Raw genomic sequence first — 19182 nt, 5'->3', positions numbered from 1 at the left:
GGTAACTATTGAATGCTGGGCTTAGTACCTGAGTGATGAAATAATCTGTACAACAAACCATCATGACACAAGTTCACCTATGTAACAAACCTTCACAGGTACCTCTGAACCTAAAATATAAGCTAAAAAAAGTATTTGACTGGACTGTGCCCCCTATGCTCTAGATATGTTGAAACATGAATGTATATAGTGGGCAGCTCTTCAAATAAGACACACTTGCACTCACTTTAATGGCTTTTCAGACTCTTGCCATTGCCTGGATTATCTATCCTTCTTCTTCGCCTGGGTAGCTGCTACTTATATTTGAAAAGCCTTCCTTAACATTTCCTGGGTTAGGCATGTATGAATTCACATATAATCTTGTGAGTTACCCTCTTACAGTATTAAACACATTGTACCGTCATCATTTTTCCTCCCCATTAGACTGTGAGTTTGAGTACTGTGATATAATCATATATGTTTTATCTCTAGCAATTTGTACAGTAACAGGAATCAATTAGGTAATCAATATCTGTTGAATGAATGATATGGAATATATAGTACCATTATTCCCTGACATTTGCATATCGTAAAAGTACTTAACTCCCATTATAGACACAACCACAACTTTCGTTTAACTAAAACTGTTGTAGTATTTCTAGCTTTGATTTTTCCACTTTTAGAGTACAAGAATCAAGAGTAGAGTAGAGTGAAGTTAAACACTTAAGATTAAAACTTCTGTATGTGATTTTTAAAATACACATAAATGTTTTATTTCTAGTATATTATCTGTAATTCATTTACCAAATGTCATCTCTAAGTAGTCAAATAATGTATGATTTTTGATACCTTATTAGGTACTAGGCAGTCTGCTAAATACTAGGGATAAAGAAAAGAATATGACAGTTTCTGCCTTTAAATAGCTCAAAAACTAATGCGGAATATGGATTGACATATTTTTATAATTCAATGTAGTATGCACTATGGGGGGAGTATATATGAGGTGCTGTGGAAGCAGGTGGACAAAACAAATGACTGCTTGACTTCATCAGTGAAGTATTCTACAAAGAATGTGTTTTTTTAATGTAAGCTTGGAAGAACAAGTATAAGTTTTTCAGGTATGTGGGAGTAAGGGACAAAGAAAAGTGAGGACATAAAGCCAGAAAAAAGAACATGTGTAAAATGTGGAAAGTGTGAAAATGTAGGTAGTGTTTGTGGAACTCCAAGTACCTTGAAATGGTTAGAATACAGGACAATGGAGGGGAAGAGAAGGCATGGAAAATGAGGTTGGCAAAGAAGGCAGGGGGCAACCAGGAAAGGCTTTATGAGACATGCCAAAAAATAGTTTTCATCCTGTAGGTTACTGAGCACAGTTAAAAAGCTTTTACTTACGGAAGTAACAAGATTATATTTATGTTTTGGAAAGGTCATGCTGGATCCACCATGGAGAATGAATGGTGAAAGTTGAGACAGGGCAAAAATAGAAACTTATAGTCCACCTAAAAGGCTATGGTAACAGACAAGGTAAAATATGAAGGGTGGTTGAACTATGACAGTAGCAGTAGAGATGGAGACAATTGATGGATTTAAGAAATATGAAGAGCTAACAGATGGGATGTGATAATTGATACACCAAGTGAGGAACAGAGAATACTCAAGGATCAAGTCTATGTTTCTGTCTTGTATAACTTGGGTGAGTAATGGTCTCTTTTACTGAGACAGATTAGGTTTCAGTGGATTACACTGTTAAGTATTTATAGTAAATATACAGTTGAACCTTGAACAATGCAGGTTTGAACTGTGCATGTCCACTTTTACACAGATTTTCTTCCACCTCTGCCATCTCTGAGACAGCAAGACCAACCTCTTTTCTTCCTCCTCCTCAGCCTACTCAACATGAAGACAACAAAGATGAAGACCTTTATGATGATCCATTTCCACTTAATGAATAGTAAATACATTTTATCTTCCTTATGATGTTCTTAATAACATTTTTTCTCTAGCTTAGTTTACTGTAAGAATACAGTATATAATACATATAACATGGAATATGTGTTAATCAACTGTTTATGTTATCAGTAAGGCTTCTAGTCAACAGTAGGCTATTAGTAGTTAAGTTTTTGAGGAATCAAAAGTTATACACGGATTTTCTATTGCACATGGTGTCAGTGCTCCTAACCCCCACGTTGTTCAAGGGTCAACTGTAGCTAGAAAAGAGGATTTTGAATGTTCTCATCACAAAGAAATGATCATTGTTACATCTGTGTAGTGTGGGAACAAGGAAAAAAAAGAAATGATAATAGTTTGATGTGATGGATAAGCTAAGTACCCTGATTTGATCATATACAGTGTATACATGTATCAAAATATCAAAATGTATCCAATAAATATGCACAATTATTATGTGTCAATTTAAAATGAAATAAAACTTTGAGAAAATAATGTCAGAATGATTTAAATATTATGTGTGTAGAAGTATTGCCTTCTAGAATGCATGATATTACACAATTGCATAAATAATGAGTATCATTTATTATTATTATTATTATACTTTAAGTTCTAGGGTACTTGTGCACAACATGCAGGTTTGTTACATATGTATACATGTGCCATGTTGGTGTGCTGCACCCATTAACTCATCATTTACATTAGGTATATCTCCTAATGCTATCCCTCCCCCTTCCCCCCACACCACGACAGGCCCCACGGTGTCTGATGTTCCCCATCCCGTGTCCAAGTGTTCTCATTGTTCAATTCCCACCTATGAGTGAGAACATGCGGTGTTTGGTTTTCTGTCCTTGCTGTAGTTTGCTGAGAATGATGGTTTCCAGTTTCATCCATGTCCCTGCAAAGGACATGAACTCATCCTTTTTTGTTATAACACTATTTGCATCAACTCTTTACCATAGTCACAATAGGACTGTGATAATAACATAATGAGGCTAATTTTTTGTTTACCTTATAAGAATTGGCCTCGTTATTTTATAGAACTGTGAATTTCCTTATCTTTTGAATGATTGACAGGTCTGGTGACAACACAAGTAAAACTGCTAGCTGAATAAGTCCTATTTTATTAAGTAGAAGAATAGTTGTTTTAACATCTAGTATATCTTTTAGTGGGTATTATCTAAGATATTCTGCCTTCGATGTTGATAGTTTGTTGATAGCACATTTGCCAGTGATTAATCTTAACACAGTTATTTTGCCTATTAGTGGGAAAAAAGAAAGTGAGATTGAGTTCCTTGAAAAATAGGACCATAGCCTTTATCTAGCTGAGTTAGATGCCAAAGTGTGTGGATTAACCATCTGTAGATAATCATGAGATTCTAGCATTATTACTATTGCTATTTTATTTTTATGTCAGATGATTGACTTTATCTTATTCAAACAGGATAGATCCTATTGGATAAGGACATTATTTATTAGAATAAAACTTTCTAATTTTATTAGAGGAGAAACGTTTTTGATATACTGATTTTTATTTCTAGTTTTTCAAATTGTGTGTATCCTATAGCCTACATTATTTTGTCCTTAGCTTATTATAACAAATGTAGGCAGTATGGGTCAAATGTAGCTGTGTTATAACCATAAATTCAATAAATACACTTTGAAATAATTTTATTAAATATCAAACTGCAATAACTGTACAGACTGAGACAGTACATTATAAAAGAATATGTTTAAGCATGAATTAATGCTCAAACTTTTAAGCTTTTATATTTCTAAAAAGGAGCTTGGCAATCATTTTTCAATTTAGTAATAGATTGGTATTGGAATAAATTAGAACTAACTAGCAAAGAAATGATTAAAGAAGAGACAAGAAGTTTCTTTTCTGTGCATTTACTTATTGAATGCTCCCATTAGCCATTCTGACCATGCTGTATTGATAGCAGTTGTCTCGCTCCAATTGTGAAATATCCATATTAGAGCAATGAATACAAATTGAATATCAAATCTTGCCAAGTTGTATTCATAGTCTTGTGTTACAGATGTCTTGCTATGCCTGATTCTGAAAACTCCATATATTATTCAAGTGGATATTAGCATAAATTTCACAGAGAATTTTTATCTGAGAGGGGAGGTTTTAAAATAGTAGATTCACAAAGTAGCTACCTTTTGGGATGCCACGTAGCTGTTAGGAAATCTTATGTGATTACGTTTAAGTCTTTAACTGTGGGGAAGCCCAAAACTGTTCCACACATACCCAGAATTCACCACGTTACAATGCTGGAACATGGATGTAGACTTTTTGGTACAACCATATTGCCGCATCAAAATTTTGTCTGCTTCAAACAGGGACTTTCCCTACAACAAGTTTTTTGGGAGTCATGCTCATAGAACCAGGGATAGCCTGGCACAGTGGCACATACCTGTAGTCTCAGCTACTGGGGAAGATGAGGTAGGAGGATCAATTGAGCCCAGGAGTTTGACTGTTGCTATGGCAACATAGTGAGAAACCCATCTCTTAAAACAAAAATAAAATAACCAGGGGTAGAAGAAAATTTTAAGAGAACATTCCAGCAAATTTAACAAACAAAACTTCACAGTTCCTGTGTTTGGCATATATAACTAAAAATCTGCAGCATGAAAGAATTTAGTATCAGTTGATCACTTTAATGGCTAAATTATACTTCTGTATGGGTGAGCTAATTCTGTGATCAAAAATTTACTTTATTCACTGAAATACAAAATCCAAGAATATTGTGGCCAATTTGGCAGCCACATATCAATGTAGATAATGCTTTGTCTTTAATTCAGTATGAGAACTAGAAGTGAGAAGGGAAAAGAAGCACTGTTTACTAGATACTATTGCTCTTTATCAACATTCAATAATATTAATTGAGCATTCACAAGGTGCATAGCACTCATACAAGTATGAAGAAATATCAAGATGAATGTATCCTGATTGTTAAGAAATTTGCAATCCACATAGAAAAGTAATGAAGATATTTTTGCAAATATTTTAGATCTCTTTTTACAAAAGTATAGTTTTGGGTATGCAATTATTTTTTAGAGAGATGAAGTCTTGCTCTGTTGCCCAGACTGGAGTGCAGTGGTGCAATCACAGCTCACTATAGCCTCAGACACCTGGGCTCAAGTGATCCTCTCACCTCAGCCTCCCAAGTAGCTGGGACTACAGATAGAAGCCACTGCGCCCAGGTGCAAACATTTTTGAGAAACCTATCTCTGCATAAAACGGTTGTAGCTAATTGATATTACAATTATTTTTATCTAGAGATTTCCTTTTATAGGTTTAACTATTTTTACTTCTTACCATAACTTAACACACATACACACCACACACCTCTTCCCAACTTTTTTAAGTTCCCACATGTCTGCACATCTCACCTCACTCATTCATATCTAAAAGGACCCTTAAACCCCATATTAGCTTGAAAGTTAGCAGTTAATTATTTTCATGGAAAGTAGAAAGAAACAGGGTAACATATTTCCACCCAGCTAAAATATATTTTTTGAATTTTCATTTGTATGCTATTGCCAATTATCTTTTTATGTACAGCATTTCTTTGCATGCAAGGAAGGTAAAAATTTATTTGCAAAGAGATAACAAATGGTAGAATATGCTAAAAATGTACCCGATAACTTTCACAGAATCATAGTAATTTTTAGATGAACAATTAGAAACTTTTTGACTTCTGTGCTAATTTGTTTCCTTTTTACAATTATAGAGGAGGGATGAGAGGCTTCTAGGAGAATTTAAAAGGTTTAGAACTTAAAAAAAAACATTAAAGAGAAATTAATGAAAATTCTTCTCAAACTATTCCCCAAACATTTTTTAAAAGGCAAGAACTCTTCCTAACTGATTTAACAAGGCCAGCATAACTCTGATACCAAACCAGACAAGGACACAACAACAATAACAACAAAACTACAGGCCAATATTTCTGATGAACATAGATGCAAAAGTCCTCAAGAAAATACTAACAAATGAAAACCAACAACATATCAAAAAGGTAATACACCATGATCAAATGGAATTTATCCCAGGAGTGTGAGGATGGTTCAAGATACGGAAATCAATAAATGTGATATATTACATTAACAGAATTAAGGACAAAAACCATACGATCATCTCAATAGCTGCAGAAAAGGCATTTGATAAAGATCAACATCCTTTTGTGACAAAAACTCTCAATAAATTGGTTATAGAAGGAAAGTACCTCAACACAATAAAGGTTATATATGATAAACACACTGCTCAGAATGGTGAAAAACTGAAATATTTTTCTCTAAGAACTAGAACAAGGTAAGGATGCCCACTCTCACCACTCTTACTCTACATAATACTGGAAGTTCTAACCAGAGCAATTTTAGGCAAGAGAAAAAAATAAATAAAGGGCATCCAAATTGGAAAGTCCCTATTTGCAGATGACATGGTCTTTTATATAGAGAGAAACTTAAAGAATACACCAAAAAATGTTAGAATGAGTAAAATTATACAGTAAAGTAGCAGTATCCAAAATCAAAACTCAAAAAATTATTAATGCTTCTGTTCACAACCAATGAACTATCTGAAAAAGAAATCAACTCAGTCCCATTTACAATAGTTACAAAAAATATTTAGGAATAAATCAAAACTACAAAACGCTGATGAAAGAAACTGAAGAGGATACAAACAAATGGAAAAATAGCCCATGCCCATAGATGAGAAAACTTACTATTGTTAAAATGACCATATTACCCAAGACAATCTATATAATCAAAGCAATCTATATCAAACTACATGTGACAGAAAAAGGTGGAGCAAGATGGCTGAATAGATACACACCAGAACACCAAATTGAACAACTATCCACAAACACAAAAAGCACCTTATAACACCCAGAAATCAGGTGAACAATCACACTACCTGGTTTTAACATCATATTAAGGAAAGAGGCACTAAAGAGGGTAAGAAGGACAGTCTTGAATAACCTACACCACCCATCCAGGATTCCTGCAGCAGCTACCATATGCTGAAGAAAGAAAATCTGTGTACTTAGGGGAAAGAGACCACAGTGACTGTGGGACTTCCTATTGAAATTTAGTATTGCACTGTCACAGCAGAAAGCACCACTGTGTCCACAGAGGGAGCATTTAGACCAGCCCTAGACAGAGGTGAATTGTCCATCCCAGCCACGTAAAAGACTGAGTTCCAGCAAGCCATACCACCATGTGCCAAAGTGCTCTGGGGGCCTAAATAAACTTGAAAGGCAGTCTAAGCCAAAAGGACTGAAATTGCTGGTCAAATCCTGGTGCTAGGCTGGGCTTGGAGCCTTTAGACTTGGGGTGCACATGTCCTAGTGAGACAACAGCTGGGGCAGCCAAGGGAGTGCTTGCATCACCCCTTCCCCAACACCAGGCAGCTCACTGCACAGGTCTGGGAAAGACTCCTTCCTTCTGCTTGAGGAGAGGACAGGGTAGAGTGGAGAGGACAGGGTAGAGTAAAGAGGACTTTGTCTTGCAACTTGGATACCAGCTCAGCCTCAGTAGATTAGGGCACCAGGCAGAGTCCTGAGGGGCCCCCATTTCAAGCCCCAGCTCTGGGATGACATTTCCAAGCATGCCCAGGGCCAGAAGTGAAACTGCTGCCTTGAAGGAAAGGACCCAGTCCTGGCAGAATTTATCACCTGCTAACTAAAGAATCCTTTTAACCAGCAGTGGTAACCAGGTGGTACTCGCCGTGGGCCTTGGGTGAGACCCAGAACTAGGCTAGCTTCAGGTGTGACCCAGCACATTCCCAGCTGTGATGGTCATGAGAAGAGATTCCTGCTTGAGGAGAGGAGAGGGAAGAGTAAAGGGGACTTCGTCTTGCAGCTTAGGTACCACTTTGGCCACAGGGGGGTAGAGCACCAAGTGGGCTCCTGGCATCCATGATTCAAGACCTTGGCTCCTGGATAGAATTTCTGGTCCTGCCCTGGACCAGAAGGGAGCCCATTACCATAAAGGGAAAGACTCAGGCCTGACAGCGTTTACTAAAAGCTGACTGAAGAGCCCTTAAGACTTGAGGGAACATCAGTGGTAGCCAGGCAGTGCTTGCCACAGGCCTGGGGTAGTGATAGCCATAGGGAGAGACTGCTCTGCTTGAGGAAAAGTGAGGGAATGTAGGAAGGACTTTGTCTTGTGGCTTGGGTGGCAGATCAGCTACGGTAGAATAGATCACCAGGTAGATTCCTAAGATTCCCTACCTCAGGCCCTGGCTATTGGATGGCATCTCTGGACCCACAGGGGCCAGGGAGAACTCACTCTCCTGAAGGTAAGGACACAAGCTGGCTGGCTTCGCCACCTGCTAATTGTAGAGCCGTAGGTCCCTGAGTGAAAATACGCACTTGCCAGGTGGTGGTCACCATGAGCCTTGAGTGAAATACAGTGCTGGCTTCAGGTCTGACCCTGCAGATTACAAGTGATGGTGGCCACAGGGGTGCTTGTGTCACCCGTCCCCTAGCTCCAGGCAGTTCCACACACAGAGAGAGACTGAGGGAAATGTAAGAGGAGAGAGAAAAGAGTGTCTGCCTGGTAATCCAGGGAAATCTCCTGGATTTTACCCAAGACCAACAAGGTGGTACCACTATGGGGCTGCAAGATCCACAGTGTTATTGGCTTGGGCTAACCCCTAATGCAGATATAGGTGCAGTGACCAAAGGCTTAGATCAAAACATCTAAGTCCCTTCAAATACCTGGAAAATCTTGCCAAAAAGGATGGGTACAAACAAGCCCAGACTGTGAATATTGCAATAAATACCTAACTTTTCAATACCCAGACACCAACAAACATACACATGCAGAGACCATTCAGGTAAACAAGACTTCACCAGATGAACTACATAAGGCACCAGTGACCAATTATGGGAAGTTAGAAATACGTCACCTTTCAGACAGAGAATTCAAAATATCCATGTTGAGGAAACACAAAGAAATTCAAAATAACACAGAGATGGAATTCATATTCCTATCAGATAAGATGAACAAAGTGATCGAAATAATTTAAAAGAATCAAGCAGACATTCTGGATCTGAAAAATGCAATTGACACACTGAAGAATGCATCAGAGTCTCTTAACTTCAGAATTGATTCAGCAAAAAAGAATTGAGCTTGAATACAGACTATTTGAACATATGTAGTCAGAGGAGATAAAAAATGAATAGAAAAGAATGAAGCACACCTACACATCTAGAAAATAGTCTCAAAAGGACAAATCTAAGAGTTACTAGCCTTAAAGAGGAGGTAGAGAGAGAGATAGGGGTAGAAAGTTTATTCAAAAGGATAATAACAAAGAACTTCCTAAACCTAGAGAAAGATATCAATATTCAAGTACAAGAAGACCATAGCATACCAAGATTTAACTCAAAATAAGGCTATCCCAAGAAACATAGTGATCAAGCCCCTAAAGGTCAAGTAAAAATAAAAGATCCTAAAAGTAGCAGACTTTTCGGTGGAAACATTATAGGTTTGGATGCAACCTAAGTGTCCATCAGCAGATGAATGGAGAAATTAAATGTGGCACCTATACTCAATGGAAAACTATTCAGCCATAAAAAGAATGAGATACTGTCATTTGCAACAATATAGATGGAACTGAAGGGCATTAAGTGAAATAAGCCAGGAACAGAAAGACAAACTTCACATGTTCTCACTTATTTGTGAAAGCTAAAAATTAAAATAGCTGAACTCATGATGATAGAGAGCAGAATGACGGTTACTGGAGCCTGGGAAAGGTAGTGGGGTGGGGAAAGAGGAGATGACCAATGAATTTAAAAATATACTTAGATAGAATGAATAAGATCTAGTATTTGATAGCATAGCAGGATGGCTACAGTCAACAATAACTTATTGGATATTTTTAAATAACAAAAAGATATAATTGGATTGTTTATCACAGAGAAAGGATCAATAATTGAGGTGATGGATAACCTGATTTATTCTGTTGTGATTATTATGCATTGTGTGCCTGTATCAAAATATCTATTGTACTCCATAAATATATACTCCTACTGTGTGCCACAAAACTTCTTTTAAAAAAGGAAAACTAAACAAAAAACAAAATACTCATGACATTCTTCACATAATTTTTTTATATCTTATAATTTGTATGGTGGCACAAAAGACCCCAAGTAGCCAAAGCAGTTCTGAGCAAAAAGAACAGAGAGCTTTCAGGTATCATACTACCAAATTCAAAATATACTACAAAGCCTTAGTAACCAGAAGAGCATAGTACAAGTATAAACACAGATACATAGGCCAATGGTATAGAAAAGAGAGCCCAGAAATTAATCCATATATCTACAACCAACTGATTTTTGACAAAGGCACCGAGAACATTGGGGAAAGGACAGTCTCTTCAATGAAGGTGTTGGGGAAACTGGATATTCATATACACAAGAATGAAAGTAGATCCTCACCTCTCAACCTATACAAAAATCAACTCAAAATGGAAGAGAGACCTAAATATAGAACCCGAAACTATAAAAATACTAGTTAAAAAAATAAGGGAAATCCTTCAAGACATTGATCTGGGAAAAGACTTTATGATTACGACCTCAAAAGCATATGCAACAAAAGCAAAAATAAACAAATGGGATCAAACTGAAAACCTTCTGCACAGCAAAGGAAACAATCAATAGAATAAAAACAACATGAAGAATAGGAGAAATATTTGCAAAGTATTCATCTAACAAGAGATTAATATCCAAAATGCACAAGGAACTCAAGCGTCTCAACAAAAAACAAGCAGTCCAATGTAAAAATTGTCAGTTGGTCTAAACAGATATTTTTGAAAAGAAGACATACAAATGGCCAACAAATACATGAAAAAATGCTCAACATCACTAATCATCAGGGAAATTGATATCAAAACCACAATGAGGTATCCTCTCACCCTGGTTAAGATGCATATTATCAACAAGACAAAAAAAATAACAAATGCTGGTGAGGAGGTGGAGAAAAGATATTCTTACACACTGTTGGTGGAAATGTAAATTAGTACAGCCACTATGGAGAAACAGTATGGAAGTTCCTCAAAAAACTAAAAATAGAACTAACATATGATTTAGCAATTCTACTACCATGCAAGGAAAAGAAATCAAAGGATATCAAAGAGGTATCTGCACCACCATGTTTACTGAAGCACTATTCACGGTAGCTACGATATAGAAACAACCAAGGTGTCAAACAACAGATGAATGGATAAAGAAAATGTGGTATGTATACACAATGGAATACTATTCAGCCATAAAACAGAATGAAATCCTGTCATTCCTGGCAACATGGATGTAACTGGGGAACATTATGTTAATGAAATAAGCCAGGAATAGAAATATAGATAGTGCATGTTCTCACTTATATTTGGGAGCAGAATAAGGTGACCTCATAAAAGTAGAGAGAAGAATTATGGTTATTAGGGATTGGGAAGGGTAGGGGAAAGGAGAGGATAGGGAAATATTTGTTAAAGGATACAAAATTACAGCTAGATAGAAGGATTAATTTCCAGTGTTCTGTACCACTGTAGGATGACTGTAGTTAACAACAATATATAGTTTCAAATAGATAAAAGAGGATATCAAAAATTTCAATACAAAGAAATGATAAATGTTTGATATGATGGATATGCTAATTACCCTGATCTGATTAATATACATTATATGTATAACAATATCACTGTGTACTCCATAAATATGTGTAATTATTATGTGTTCAGTTAAAATTTTTTTAATTAAAGAAAACTTGCTTTAAGAGGTATATGTTTCAAATGTACAAAAAAATCCAGAAAAATGTACACATTGTTTTAGTGCTTCATGCTAAAAAGAATTTGCATCTTTCCCTATAATAATCTACTAGTTTGTATTACAATTTTGATATTTGAAGCACTTTACCTTTAAGTAGTTAAAACAGTCCTGCAAGACAGAGATGGCTCACATTCCAATTTTTTCTTCTTTTTTAGAGGTGAGAAAACAAATATAAAGAGCTGTGATTTGACTGTGAGCACTAGCCAAACCCATAGATGTATGCTCTTTCTGAGAGATAAGGACCTTTGAAATAATTTGAGTATGATTTTGCAGATTGCATTCAGGTTTTGCTTTCAGAGTTAAAGGAGAGGGACTGGTGACTAACACTCAGAAAAATCTGACTCCTACCCATCTACACCCCACAGGCAAGTTGGATTTGAGTCTGCTCTGAGGTAGTCTGGAATGCTCCCAGAGATTTTGATCCATACTGAATCCCCAGTTCCTCTCAAAATAAAACTGAAATACTAGGTTAATCTGGGAACTGCCTCACGTCTCTTGGAGTAGGCATCTTGAATTGCTCTAGACTTTAGATAATCCTCTGGTTCCTCCTTAGATTGAATCAGAAATGGACTACCAAAAAGGAAGAGAGGAAAGCAGTATTTCCATGGGCATTCACTTAGATGAATTTTTCTCAATATTTGGTTCCAGGAGGGAAATGAATATATATATATATATATATGTGTATATATATATATGTATATATATATACACACACACACATATATATATATGTCTGTGTGTATGAGTATGTGTATATACTCTGTCACACATGTATATACACACACACACATTACATTCAGCTGTTTTTCACTTACGTTTTTCAGGTTGAGGTTTTTTATCAAATGACACATTTTTCTCTTGTTAAACGATTTTTATAATCTTGGCCAGCAGCAGTTCTCATCTTTCCACTTAGATTGTACTTAATGTCTCCTGAAGCAAAGAAGAGAAATTAAAATAAGGAGAATAAGGAAATTAACTATATGCATCTTGAAAATATATATAACATTTTTGAATGTTATAAAAAAGTCAAAATCTGAAATGTGTGAGACAAGGTAGAATAGCTAAGTCATGAAACAAGATGGAAAAAATTGAATCAGGAGCTTATAAACTAGAAGCAGCTGCTCTGCTGTTAACTTTGAGTCCAGTCTTAATTTTAAGCACATTCCACCCTGGCTCTGCCTACTCCAATATAATTGGAATACAATTTGTAACAGGAATCAAATTTGCAATAAATGAAAATTATGTATCATTAACTTGATTTTCAGATTGAATATACTTTGATAAATTATAGTAATTTGCCACATAAGGACATTTCTGTCAATGACGGATGGCATATATGATGCTGGTTCCATAAGATTATAACACAATATAAACAATATGTTTAGATACACACATACCATTGTGTTGGTTGCCTACAGTGTTCAGTACAGTTACATACTGTACATGTGTGTAGCCTAGGAACAATAGGCTATACCATATAACCTAGGTATGTAGTAGGCTATATCATCTAGGTTTGTGTAAGTACACTCTATGATGTTCTCATAATAACAGAAGTGCCTAATGGTGCATTCTCAGAACATTCCTCCACTGCCTGACTTCATATAGACAGTGAACAGGGGAGGGAAGGAATACTGAAGAGAATGGAAGAGGAAAAGACTTTTAAAGACAGTGATCTGCCTACTATGTCCCAACCTAATAGAGTGCTTTGAACGTGGTAGAAAAGCTGACTATTTAAATCCTTTTTGACCTCGCTAAAGCATTTGACCCTGCTAACTTAAAGTTATTTAACCTGTGTTTTATAGTTTCTTATCTGTAAAACTCATTCCTATGAGTTTTGAGGATGTTGTGAGGATTAAACGAGTTTTGAGGATATTGTGAGGATTAAATGGTAATGTATATAAAGTACCCAGCATACATCCTGGCACATGAATACTCAAACTATGCTAGGTATTATTGTGTGTGTGTGTTTTTTTTTAATTATTCAGGAGTCAGCTGTGGTTTAGTAGAAAGAAGATTGAACTTCTAGTTCAAAGACCTGGTTTTGAATCCTGGTTCTGTTGCTTAGTCCCATGGCCCTGTGCAGTCTCTTAACGTTTCTTGCCCTTGATTTCCTTGTTTGTAAAAATAGAGGTAGTAAGACTATGCAGGGCAGTGTTGAAAATTAAAACAGAAGTCCTATTTTATAGATATCCTATATATAGGAAAATATGGCATATGGTAGATGCTCAATATATGTTAGTTCTTCTCTACTCCATTACCTTATTCCTATTACATCCCAGAGTACCTAGCTCACAGTAAAGGCTAATGAATATTGAATGGACAGTTGATTGGGAAAAGAAAAAGAAAACATTAGAACTACTCGATTACTGTGATTCAATAGGTTCTGATTAAATAAATCAAGTAAGTGAAAAGATCAAGATCACTGAACGATTTCTCAGATGCTGATCACATGCTTCCAAACTCGGAGCTTAGTACACTCTAACCCAAAGTGGAAAATGAGGAAAGAGAAACAAAAACTATTCTGATATTTTTTTTAAATTAGATAACAGACTACATGAATTATTTTCATTGGTTTTTACTGAGAAAAATATTAAGAATAGCACTTGTCTCAAAAGGTTTACTAAATCAAATGTCAGAGGTATTGTGTAAATTATTTTAAATGTGTAGAATGGTCTATATCTGTTCTGTCCAATATAGTAGCCACTAGCCACATATGGCTATTTACATACAAATTTGAATTTAACAAAATAAAATGAAAATTCTAAAAATCTGTTCCTTAGTTATACTTGCCACATTTCAAGTCCACAATAGCCACATGTGCCTAGTGGGTAACATCCTGTACAGCACAGATTTATAGAACATTTACATCATCACGGAAAGTTCCATTTGAAATCATTGGTCAAGAGTTAATCAATTTACTAAGTATAGGAGAATCATAATGGCCAGAGAGCATCTCCTGAAGAGTCTGGAAGTAAAAGTTGAAATGTGGGACAAATGACCAAGAAGTGTTGCATTTTGTTACAAATGATCACCATGTTAACTACATTCCATAAAGATAGAATAATGAGAACTATAGACCAATAATTCTTGTTCTTTCATGGTGAGTGAGGTGGTAGATTAACAAAGATCATCAAATGCTTAAGAAAACATAACCTAAAAGGTAAAAATAATCATGATTTCTGTAAAGAAAAATTACGACTGACTAAATCAGCTAGAGGTTTGTTTTTTTGTTTTTTTCTTTGTTTGTTTGTTTTTTTGGGTTTTTTTTTTTTTTTGAGCATTTTGTGTGGGCTGAAGTGGTTATAACTCATTTAGACCTTCAAAAACTTTTGACAAAAGCCAGGCACTTGTGTTGCACTACTAGAATTCCAGCTACTTGGAAGGTTAAGGCAGGAGGATCAGTTGGGCCCAAGAGTTCAAGACCTGCCTGGGAAACATAGGGAGACTGTTTCTAAAACAAAAACAAAAACAAAACCTTTGACAGGTTTCCATACCAAAGGACCTTTAAAATTTATGTCAGCATGGAGCTAGAGAGAGCATCTGTCATTAAATAGATGGTCTCCAGAATTTCTTCTAGACTAATATTTGCTGTTGGCATTCTTGGGAATGAACTGTCAAATTGATGAGGATAATCTACATAGGGATCTGCCAAGGCTGAATGAGAGGCAGAACTGAAACAGATAATCTTCTGTGAGCTAAATGTTATTTATTAGAAAATGGGCTTCAAAGGGTAACCTTGACATATGACATACTGAGATCACAGAGTTAAAGGATGGCCAAAAAAAGCTCCTTTGATTCTTCAAATATGAAGGAAGCTTAAGGAAATCTAAAATATGATATGCTGAAAAGGATACAGAATCTTACACTGGAATATCATATAATCTTAGCTGACCTCTAGTCTGCTTTCCCATCTGAAGATGCTCTTTCTATCTCATCTTAATCTTCTGGAATGCTTCCAATTTTGAGGGATTTTTTTTTAGGTGTGAACCACCTCACTGGAACAATCCATTTAATTATTTATTGACCCAATTGTTAGAAACTAAATGCATTACATTGAGCTGAAATTTCCCCCACCCTGTAATCTCCACCATTAGTTTTGGTTCTGCCTTTTGGAACTGTGCAAAATTAGTATAATTGCTCTTCCACATAAATGTTCTATCTATACTTTATGACATAAATCATGTACAATATGTACAGAATATTTTTCCTGCTCCTATTACACTTAGAGTCTAGAAGGAAAGCAAACATTTAAAAAATAACCACCCAAATTGGGTATATAGTTGCACAGTGAGATGTGTTACAAAAGAGAGAAACATCTTCCTACAAGAGTGTATGACAGAAGAACTTGACCTAGACTTGTCCATTGTTTCATGGATTTTTGTCATATCCTGAATATCAAGAATAATGATGTTTGTCTGTATTCCCACACATCCCAGCAAAGGATTGGGGACCTGAGAGGTTCGCAACAAATGTTTATTTTAAAATAACTTTTTAAGTTTGATATAATTTGACCTACAAAAAAGTTGCAAAAATAGTACAGTGAGTTCTCATATTACTTTGACTCAGCTTCTCCTAGTTCTCATACCTTATGTAACCATAGTACATTATCAAAATCAGGAAAATAGCAAAGGAACAATATTAACTAAACTCTAGATCTTATGTGAATTTCAACAGTTTTCCCACTAATATAATTTTCCTGGTCTAGGATCTAATTCAGAATCCCACATTGTACTTCTCTCTCCTTAGTCTCTTCAACTCTGTTTAGAGACACCCAGTCTTTGTTTTATATGACCTTGACACACTTGAATAATGCTAGTCAGTTATTTTGTAGAATGTCTCTTCAATGAGTTTGATGCTTTCTCATGATTACATTGAGGCCACTCATTTTTGGCAAGAAAACCACAGAAGTGACCTGCCCTTCATAGTGCATCTTATTAGGGATTACATGATGTTGATATATCTTATTACTAGTAATGTTAACCTTGGTTTACATAGTTAAGGTGGTGTCTGCCAGATTGCTTTTAAAACATACTTTTATTTATTCCATTATTAAAAGCAAAACACTGAAAAATTTCTGAATGAGTACTAATTTAAATAGAGAAAAATTTTTTCCGACTTATCTTCTCCAACCACTCAGTTCCCAACCTCTGACCCCCTAAACAGCAATCAATTTTATGGTTGCTTGTGTAGAATTTATTTATATAAATGTAAACAAATATGTACATATATTCTAATTTCCTCTCTTTTCATACAGAAAAGCAAACATATTATACACACTCTTGTGCATTGTTTTGTTCACTTAGCATATCTTGGAGAGCTATTCAGATCAGTACAGAGATAACTATTCTTCTTTTGTAAAGTTCCATAGCATTCCATTGTATAGATGTACGATAGATTTATTTAACCAGGCTCTCTTAGTAGGCATTTGTCTGGTTTCCAGTTCTTTTCTACTGCAATTTATACTGCAATAAAAGTTGTGTGAATACATCAGTTTGTACCTGTGGAAATATATTCTATAGGATAGACTACCAGAAGTGATATAGCTGAGTCAAATGATATATGCATTTGTAATTGCCATACTGCTTTTTCACCAGCCATTTTCCTCGCAGTCTTGCCAATAGAATATATTATCACGCTTTCATATCTTTACCAAAATGGTAGACAAAAATGGTAACTCAGTGTGATTATAGTCACATTTCTCTTATTATGAGTGAAGTCTTTTTATATGTATAAGATCCATTTGAGTTTCCTTTTCAGTAACTGTTCATCTAATTTGCCCATTTTAAAAAATAAGTTGTTGATCCTTTACTTCAAGATTTTGAAGATATCTTTATATATTAAGGAAAATTAGCCCTTTGTAATATTTATCCTGGATATCTTTTGTTTGGTGCTTTAGATGTAATCTCCATCTTTGCTCTCTGCCCTCAGAATGCTGACCCATATAATTATCAATGGGTTTCCTTGGCCTCTGGCTTCTGATTGAGTTTGGTCAATAGGAAGTAATATCAGGAGATAAGAGGGAGGGAGGAGAGTAAGATTGAAGTATTTATTCCTCCAGCTCCTTCTTTACCAGGTTGCCTTGCAATGACTGCCCCCCTTGACTAAAGTGGTCTTCTCCATAAAATTCTTTCCTCCCAAGTTCCAGTAACCATTCCCTCTCCTCATTTTTTTTAAGCCAAGGGGCGTCAAAAGCCTTAATATTTCTAGCTCTGGGGTATTACATTATTGTGGTTACTTTATTTAATCTGTCCACACCTTTCCAAATAGTCCCTTTATTAAACTGTCCTTTAATTAATCTGATTTCCTGTGCCATCTGTTTCTTCCTGGGATTCTGGTTAATACAATATGAGTTGCAAATGTTTTATTACAGTTTCCTCATGTCTTTTCTCAGGGTGATTTGTCAATTTAGAAGTGTTTTGTTTTGTTTCCAATGTGGTAAAATTTTATTAGTAATTTTTATGGTTGCTGTATTTTGAGTCATAGTTGGAAAGAACTTTCCTACTCCAATGTTATAAAAGATTTCTCTCCTATTTTCTTCTAGTAGTTATATGGTTTCAATTCTTTATAGGTAAATATTTGATTTCTTTTGAATTACTCTGGTGTATAGAGTAAGGCAGGCAGTCTAAAACTTGAGCATGCATTCAAATCACCTAGAGAACTTTTTAAAACAGATTGCTGGGGTGTGCCCTAGAGGTTCTAATTCACTAAGTCTGGAGAGGGGCCCAACAAATTTCACTACTAACAAGTTCCATGGTTGATGCTGATGCACTGGTCTGAACCACACTGAAAATCATTTCTGTAAGGCATAGATCCAATATTAATTTTTTCTAAATTGCTTCCTGGTTGTCACAACACTAGTTAATTATTCCAACTCTCCTTCACACTTACAGTGTACTAAATTCTGATGTCTAGTCAATGCCTAGATTCATTTTTGCTTTGTTGGATTGTTTATTAATGCCTCCATACCATATAGGTTTTGTTATTAAAGTCTTATATTTTAATATCTGATAAGACTAGTATCTTCTCATTGTCTTTTTCAGTTTCATTCTCTATTTATTTTCATATGAAATTTACAATCAGTTCATCTAGCTAAAACAAATATTACAAATCTATTATATTTTTATTGCAATCATGGGACAGTTATTAGTTGAGAGAAAATTTACACTATTTGATTTTGATTTTGATTGTCCGTGAAAATGGTATGTCTTTCCCCATCTGTTAAGTTATGCTCTTAGATTTCTGGTGTTTAAAAGTTTTATCCGCTAGATGCAGTGGCTTACACATGTAATCCCACCACTTTGGGAGGCTGAGGTGGGCAGATCACCTGAGGTCAGGAGTTTGAGACCAGCCTGATCAATATGGTAAAACTCCATCTCTACTAAAAATACAAAAATTAGCCAGGGGTGGTGGTCGCCTGTAA

General features: G+C 35.6%; 1 protein-coding gene across 2 annotated transcripts in view; it reads left to right on the top strand.

The window, feature by feature from the left end:
- The window catches only part of SATL1 (spermidine/spermine N1-acetyl transferase like 1), a 150238-nt gene that overhangs the window by 49916 nt on the left and 81140 nt on the right, over nt 1–19182 (top strand). For both annotated transcript variants that reach the window (XR_001337681.3, XM_055106673.1), the window contains exon 4: nt 1802–1930. The gene's annotated coding sequence lies outside the window, so the exon portion shown is untranslated. The remainder of the gene's footprint in view (nt 1–1801; nt 1931–19182) is intronic.

Source organism: Pan paniscus, chromosome X (genome assembly GCF_029289425.2).
Source record: "Pan paniscus chromosome X, NHGRI_mPanPan1-v2.0_pri, whole genome shotgun sequence".
Lineage (NCBI taxonomy): Eukaryota > Metazoa > Chordata > Mammalia > Primates > Hominidae > Pan > Pan paniscus.
This window is presented reverse-complemented; position numbering and strand designations above follow the sequence as displayed.